Source organism: Mesocricetus auratus, unplaced genomic scaffold (genome assembly GCF_017639785.1).
Source record: "Mesocricetus auratus isolate SY011 unplaced genomic scaffold, BCM_Maur_2.0 Super-Scaffold_100013, whole genome shotgun sequence".
NCBI lineage: Eukaryota > Metazoa > Chordata > Mammalia > Rodentia > Cricetidae > Mesocricetus > Mesocricetus auratus.
Genome location: NW_024429196.1, coordinates 69,098,573 through 69,104,608, shown reverse-complemented (window position 1 = coordinate 69,104,608; position 6,036 = coordinate 69,098,573). Strand labels below are relative to the sequence as shown.

The window sequence follows — 6,036 nt, the reverse complement described above, 5'->3', positions numbered from 1 at the left end:
GTTTCCCTTTAGCCCTTTCTTGTTTCTGGATTTGAAACTGTGCTGCCTTCTCCAGAAGCTGATTCCCATGGTACACGAGACATGGTCCAAGTTCTGTTGTTTCCAGTGGCTCAGAATCTGGGGGGGCTGAATCTACAGGCCCCAGTGTGTCATTAGGGCCTAGAGGGAGGCAACTGGTAGATCACATGAGAGAGAGAGAGAGAGAGAGAGAGAGAGAGAGAGAGAGAGAGAGAGGGAGGGAGAGAGGGAGGGAGAGGGAGAGGGAGAACGAACTTGGGTATGTGATTGATCAAACCCCCTCCCCACAGACTCAGAGACAAATTCTCAGAGACAGCTGAGAGCAGAGAGATCATTTGTCCACATTATCTCTGAGAGGCTTCTGTCTGCCTAGGCTTTCCTGGCAGCAAGCCTGGTTCTCAAAGGGGGAACTCAGTTGGCCAGAGTTCACCTGGGTTTATCAGTCCCTCAGGGGAATCTGTTTTCCCTGTGTGCCGCTTTTGTTATTCTGCGGGAACTGGGTCAGCTTTTCAAGAGTGGAAATGTCAGAGGAATAAAGAGGCTCCCTTGAAAAGATCTCTGCCGCCACAGAAAGGAAACATCTGAGTATCCCCCTTAAATAACTACGTACACTGTGACAGCCTTGCATCTGACCCAAAGAAAGAAAAGAGGCCGGAACACTGGCAACATTTACACACACACACTCTGTGCTCTTGAGACAGCTGGGCTGGGGCTGTGTCATCCTGAACACTGAATTAAAGGAACGGAAACATCAACTTTGTAGAGATTCTTTTAGATGGCAAGCGAGGCTGGAAGGCAGACAAAGGAAGGCTTTCAGCAAAAGCCCTTTTGCTTTTTTTTTTTTTTTTTTTTTTTTTTTTTTTTACACAGCAGCATGTTTCTACCATAAGGCTTCTGTCTGGAGGAGCAGGGGCCTGGGATGACCTGGAAGAAGTTCTGTCCAGACAGCAGTAAACAGAGGTCCCTGCAGGAGCCAACGAGCTGTGCCTGTGCCAGTCCATCCAATTGTTCTAGAAAGGTTCCACTGGCCATGGATTGGGCTGCACCATAGTAACCAAACTGTTAGGAATATAAGTTTCGCATAAGTGTTGCTGGAAAAGTATCAAAGCACACTTTATGATGATGACGATGATGATAATAATGTAGCAGCATTGGTGCAGGGCTTTTCTCCGTAGCTAAGGCTGCCTTCGAAACTCACTATGCAGCCAAGAATGTTTTCAAACTTTTGATCTTTCAATATCCAACTAATACAGAGATTATAGGCAGGTAGCACGTCCCCCAGTTTTAGGAGGTGCTGAAGGTCAAACTCAGGGCTTTGTGCATGGTAGCTGAATATTCTACTGATTGAACTACATCCATAGCCTTAGAACTCATTTTTTGATCATTCATTTACCTGCATCAAGGGAGTGAGTCTCAAAATATCACAGCTCAACTTCTGTAGATGGAAGTGTTTGTTAATTAAATTAACCCATAATTCTTATCTATGTTTAGCTACATGCCTTGTTACCTTTTCTCGGTAAGGCATTCTCATCTTGCTTCCTCTGTGTCTGGCTAGCAACTGCAGCTCTACCATTCCTCTTCCCAGAATTCCCCATGTCTGGTAGCCCCACCTATACTTCCTGGCTGGCTACTGGCTAATCAGCATTTTATTAAACCAATACAAGTGACAAATCTTTCCAATGAGCAAGAATATTATCCCATATCACAACTCACACTTATATACACTATCTCTTCCTGACTATAGTATCATTTACTGAGTCCCCAAGTTTAACCTGGTGCCCAGTCACATATACATCCTCCCAACAATCAATGTCCTCTAATTAACAGTTCTGTTTATTATTAAGAAATGAAGACATGCATAGTGAACTACAATTGCAATCCCAGCACTTAAGAGGTAGAGGCAAGAAGATGGAGAGTTCTAGGCCAGCCTGTGCTGCACAGCCAGACCATGTCTCAAAAGCTACTACTACTACTAAAAATAATAATGACAACAGCAAGGGACCTGTTGGTAGCTTTTGTCTTTCTCTGATGAACATAGATATGCTACTAGGTGATGCTGGTCAATTCCCTTTGTGAAATGCTCTTTGTGTGTCGGAGTTTCCAAAGCTTTGACACTATGAATTCTACTGAAAAAAATCCAGGGCTGGGGAGATGGTTCAATGTGTAATTTCTGTGCAAACCCAATGATCCAAGTTCAAAGTCCCTACAACTCACATCAGAACTGGATGAATTGTGCTAGTGCCTGCAATTCTATTGCTTCTCCTGGGAGATGGCAGGTGGAAACAGGCAAATCACCAGAAGTTGTAGACCAACTACCCTGGAATACATGGTGGAGAAACACCAACAAGACCTTGACTCATGGTGGGAGGGGAAGACCAAGACCTGGAGTTGTCCTCTGACCTCCACGTGTGTCTCTGCATTCACTGTCACAAATGTGTGCATGATGTATGCACTTACACATGTGTGCATGTACGCACACACACACACACTCATCCTTATCCAGTGTTAACATATTGACTACCAGACAAACCCCAAGATTGTAAAGACTGACCAAACCAGGGGAAACCAAGGGAATTTAACTCCACTAGATTTCCCATGGGTAAAGAAAATTGGAAGATAGCATTCAACGTCTTCCTCAAGCCTGGAAAGGCACCATGCTGTGTCAGACCCTTCCTTGGCCTGTATCAGTCCTACCCACTTCCTTTGCCCTCCTCAGTATATATTTTTGTGTGTGCTTTATGTGTGTGTTTGTGCAGGTGTGTGCACATATCTGTGCATGCGTGTGGAGGGAGATGCATGTGGAGATCAGATATTAGTGCTGATATCTTCCTTGATAGCTCTATACCTTATTTCTTGAGTCAGGGCCTCTCATTGATGCTGGGCCTCATTTGTTCAGCTACACTGACTGGCCAGCAAGCTCTGGGGATTTATCTGTCTCCTCTGTGTTGGGATTACAGAGTATTACCCTGTGCCCTAATTTTAACCTGGGGGTTGAGAATCCAAATTCAGGTTCCGATGATTGTATGACAGATACTTAACTAACTGTCCCAACTCCCCAAGCCCAATCACTGGCTATTCTTAGCTGAAGTTTTATTATTCAGGGATGATATGATACTAATTCAATAGCTGATCAACTGTGTACCAGAAGGCATTTCTCTAAGTCACATTCAAGTCAGAAGAATGAACTGGGGAGTCTGGCAAGATTGATTCTGAGCTAAAGCATCATAATGGGATGAAATCTTCATGTGCAAGATGGTTCAGATATTTGGAAACTATTTCTGATCCCGGGGCTGTGTTAAAATCATATGGACACCAAGTCAATGTGTTTGTTTCTTTGATGAGTTCTGACAGCTAGCCCTGCACAAGGCTCAGGAAAATCTGAGCCCTTCAACATTCCATTGTGAGTGTGGTAGGGGCTCATGCTGTATTGGCAGGTCTGGTTGCCAGGGGAAATGATACCATGTCTTCAGTGGTACAGCCATTGGTAAATTGCCCATGCTCCTGTAAATAACCCCAACCCATGTTTATATACAAGCAACGCTACTTAAACTCAATACCATACACACACACACACACACACACACACACACACACACACACACATCCCAAGCCAAAAGACATTAATGTAGGAAAGGGGCTAGAAGAAGGGAGATAAGAAAGGTAATGGGAGTAGATACGATCACAGTATATTCTATACATATATGAAATTATAAAAAACTTTGAATTTTGGAGAAGGAAGAGAGAGGATATAAAAGGATTCTGCATGGTTCCAATCGTCTCCCTTTGAGCCATGGCTTTTGACTAACCCTGGTTCTTCCACATGGCCTTGAAGAGATCTTTTCATTAGTTTCAGTGTGTCTGTTTGCAAAGTGAGAGTGTAGTTAGTTCCATTGGGGTCAGATTTGCGTACCTCAAAACTACTGGGGAAGGCGTTGGCCAGGCATTTTACGCAGAGGCACTCTTGATGTGGGTCCCCAGGTGACAGGGCTGTGGGGCACTGAAGCATGCCCACCTCTTGGCCTCACTAGGTGCTGACAGTTATCATCCATGGGGTGTGTCTGCAAGGCCGTTTCAGAGTCTTGTGGATGAACAATTGGCCAGCCAGAGCTTGCGTGTGCTTGAGAAGTCGTAGAGAATGGGAGAGTTACTTTATTTGATGAGACATAAAGCAACAAAGTATTTGCATCATTAATAGTACACATCAGCATGACTGGGTTAAGGGTTGACCGGTGAGCTAGTAAACTATTATTTCTGGTTGTGTCTGTTCTGATGTTTCTAGAAGAGATCAGCATTTGAAGATCGTCTTTACCAGCTCCTCAAAGGCCCCAATAAAGAAGAAACAGGAGGAGAAAGTAAATTCTCGGCTGGAGCTGAGCCCTGCATATTTTCCTGCCTCTGGAGACCTCGGTGCTCTTACCACTGAGGCATTCTGGCTCAGATGGGTTTGCACCATCAGCTTCAGGACTCACACTGAATTACCGTGTTGGTTTTCTGGGTCCTCTAGCTTGGGGATCGCAGGGTTCCGTGCATCGATAATCGTAATTCCTATAGCCCCTATGCCTGTCTCCTCCCTACCTACCTATAGCACTGGCTATATCATCGGTGTATGTCCCATTCTGTTTCTCTGGAGAGTCCTGACTAATGCAGTGCTGTGTAGAATTTTAAAAAGCCATTTTAATATATTGACAATTCATGAGCAGTGATTTTTTTCCTGAAGCCTTTCTCATAGAATATTCTGGTTCTAAATGTATTTCTTCTCAGTACATATCACACTAGATGTGTGTGTGAGAAAGAGAGAGAGAGAGAGAGAGAGAGAGAGAGAGAGAGAGAGAGAGAGAGAGAGAGAGAGAGAGAGAGAGAGAGAGAGAGGGCAGAGGGAGGAAGGGAGGGAGGGAGAGACAGGAGTTAGGGATGTATCTGGTGTTGTGAACACGTAGGTTTCCACTGCCTTTCAGAGTAAAGTGCCTAAGTGCTCATTATGATCCAAGGAAGTCTCTGAGTACTTCAATATGCCACCTCAATTGTCTTCACAATATCTCTACATGGCGTGCATTGCCAATATTCCCATTTTATACATTAGAAAAATGAGGAACAGCTCCTTTCAGTAACTTCACCAAAGTTACCTAGCAAGTGAAGGAGGAAGACCCTAACTCGGGAACCCATGCTCTTTATTGCCATGAAACACTGCTTCCATGCAATGGGTACTTCACCATCCTGGTAATAAAAACTGGCAATGAATCCATGACATCACTTTCTAGTATCCGGGTTACAACATCATTTTTCTCTGTAGAGGAAACTCACCGGGCTCCTTAGTCTCTTTCTTTGCCCCCGATTTTGAGGAGTTTTAAGGCTGTGCACCTGCCCTGGTGTAGAGTCATCGGGCTTGAAGCTGGATCAGATCTCAGAGCCGCAGAGCCGCAGAGCCGCCGAGCTGCCGACCAACTCTCATCAGCCCACTTCCCAGCTCTCACCTGGGCTAGAAGTTGTTCCATTCCTCTAGGGAACCCTGGCAATGCAGTGCTGTGTAGAGTTTTAAAAGGCTATTTTAATGCACCACAAGGCACCCCTGGGGTGACTCGGCCTGAGTGAAATCCGGTTCTTCAGGTTGCATTTCCCTGGACTTCTGCCTGCAGAGGTGGGGGTGGGGTGAGCCAAGACAGGCAGGTACATGTCCTTGCCCCCTGTGTAAGCTGTGTTGCCCCCTGTGTAAGCTGTGATGCTCCTACTTGGTGTGTGCGTGTGTGTGTGTACAGACAATTTAGCAATTCTGAGGAATAAATTGACAGCATGTACATGGTCCGCGTCTTCCGGGTTCTTGTCAGCTGCAGCACTTAGGCATGATAAAGCATCCCCTTCCCTCCTTCCTCCTCACCCCTCCCTCTTTCTTAATGACACCATTCCCTGTATGTCCCATTAACTTAAAAGCTCCATATTACAGCATATTATCATTTTATAAATTGCATATTTTTCTTGTTTCTTTATTGTACGAGTCATAAAATGTAAAGGTGTTTCTCACTC

General features: G+C 44.9%; 1 long non-coding RNA gene across 1 annotated transcript; it reads right to left on the bottom strand.

The window, feature by feature from the left end:
- Nucleotides 1-902: 902 nt before the first annotated feature.
- On the bottom strand, nucleotides 903-5,791 carry LOC121143642. Its single transcript, XR_005880921.1, has 3 exons — nucleotides 5,320-5,791; nucleotides 3,929-4,135; nucleotides 903-1,077 (listed from the first exon to the last, which is right to left on the bottom strand). It is a non-coding gene; the product is annotated as an uncharacterized LOC121143642 (long non-coding RNA).
- Nucleotides 5,792-6,036: the final 245 nt, after the last annotated feature.